Consider the following 2,324-nt stretch of genomic DNA (forward strand, 5'->3'; position numbering starts at 1 on the left):
CCCAGATAGTTTGACCATGAGGAAGATAAGATAGATGACTTGTTTGAACGGTATTCCTCTTATGCGGTAGTATTAAGGAGAGAATAGAATTGTGACCATAGGAAAAGATTCAATATGAACAAAAAAAAGCTTCCAGATTAGAAAATCTTCCTCTAAATTTGTTGTAGTTCGCTCAGGAAAGCGTCTTATTTTCAAAAGTTCAAGTTGGAAATTCTTCATAATCAATTTTTCCTCCTCAATCAAAGGTTTTTGTGATTCCTTCAACATGTGAGGCAGAAGGATTTCTTTTTAATTCTAGATTGGATCAAGTATGGAAAGAGTTTAGTGAAAATCTTAATTCAAATACTGATGAACCTCAGACTATTACTAATAAGTATCATATTAAGGTTATTCCTACCTTTCCTACCTCAGAGGTTATTCTAAATATTCAAGATATTCCTTCCTTGGACATTTTCTACAGTCCTCAACACAAAGTTATGGTGAGAAAGGAAAGAAGGAAAGCAAATGTGGATCAATTACAAACATTAGTGTCCAACAATCTACCCTCTTTTGAAGTCCTATGAAAGGGGTCCACTACAAAACCTACATAAGGGTTAGGAAATGTAACTAATTTCAGTCGTGCTTGTGCCTCAACAACCATCGAAAAAGATGTAGAAGCTCAGGAAATGTTAAAGGAAAATGAGGGAAAAATCATTTACTAGAGAAGACTCTTGAGGTTGAGAAACAAAAGGTCAATGAGCAATGCCAAAACCAAGGGATGGAGTTGTATTTGAAGCTTCATTCCCTGCAAATTCAACATGAGAAAGAGATGCAGATGAAAGGCATATCAAGGGAATTGAGCAAAGAATTGAACAATTTCATGTCAATCCCCAACTTTCAGAGTTATAAACGACATCCAAACAACTAAATTATTTGTTAAAGTATCAACATAAAATGTTTTGCAATAAGATTATGAAAATTCAAGATCAGTGTAATATTGCAAACTCTCTGATTGACTAGTTGTTTGAAATGAAAAATTAATTTGAGCAAGTAATGAAAAGCTTTATGTTTTCCTACACTGGCAAGAAAGTGCTGAAGGTAGAGCTATAAAGATGCATAAAATAGATGAAACTCAAAAATCATCATTTTTAGAGAATGGGAAATCATAATGAAGCAGGTTGAAGCTGATGTGCATGAAGCTCATGATATTTCCATTTCAATCATAGAAATGATTAGTGATACATTGTTGCAATCAAATCTCATTCCCAACTACCGCAGAGATTCATTTCCATATGCCAAGATATTATTGAAGGCTTGGCAGGAACATGGTGCAACAATGGCAAAAAGGATTGAACAATTATCTAAACTGGATCTAGAGCATCATTGGTAGTTCTTGTTGAAGCCACATAGTTAATGGCTAGTTCTTCGATGTATCTCAAATGCCACTTATCATATGCTTCAATCATTAAAGGCTATTATTTTTACCAATGTTATGACGATTAAGGCTAGGCACCTTCCAAACTAACTATGTTGTTGGATATCTACAGATTTCGACAACTAACTATTGGAAAATCTTCTTCCTAAGATTGTAAGGTTGTTTCAAATATTTCTCAATTTGTCTATTATTGTTGTTTTTTTGAAAGAGTTGTTAGAATAGCTTATTTTTATCTTTTGGATGTAAAACTATAAATTCCCTCTCCGAGATAGGGAAGGGGTTCTGAACTTTTGCAAGAATAGACTTAAACTGCACTATTATATTTAATTTTTTCTTAAAATTAAGATGAACTATATGCATTTCTGCGATGAGCAGCGATATAGTGTATTGGGTACTACTACCCTATTTATCTGTGTATTTTATTTGAATGGAATTACTTTATCTTATCGTTCACAGATATGTGTATAAGATAATTTTTCATGGTCAATATTGATATGATTGATTGAAATTTTCTTTATGTTGTGAGAAACTAGATCTCAAACATATGTGATGTTATAACAAATTAATTTAATTAACTATTTAATTAAAATAACTTTCTTTAATTGCGTTAATATGATGATTTCATAATGATCTATATTGTTGTATTAATTGTGACATCTTTGTAGCACATATGTCATCATCTTACCCGGGTATAATAGTAGTTTATAGTAGTTCTTATTTCAGTTGCCAGTACATATTAGAATACGTTATCACCTTCCATATCACTCCATATAATTTTGTTTAAGATAAATTGGTCCCATAATTCTAGTCAAAGCCACCATTCCAAATGGAAAATGGTCTAAGTTATGATCCAGACTGAGTGGTTTTCCCCAATGTTGATGAAGTCATTTAGGACCATCAACACCACCTA

The sequence above is a fragment of the Pinus tabuliformis genome, chromosome 9, assembly GCF_031772625.1.
Source record: "Pinus tabuliformis cultivar Carrire ecotype Pingquan chromosome 9, CPIR1, whole genome shotgun sequence".
NCBI classification, from domain to species: domain Eukaryota; kingdom Viridiplantae; phylum Streptophyta; class Pinopsida; order Pinales; family Pinaceae; genus Pinus; species Pinus tabuliformis.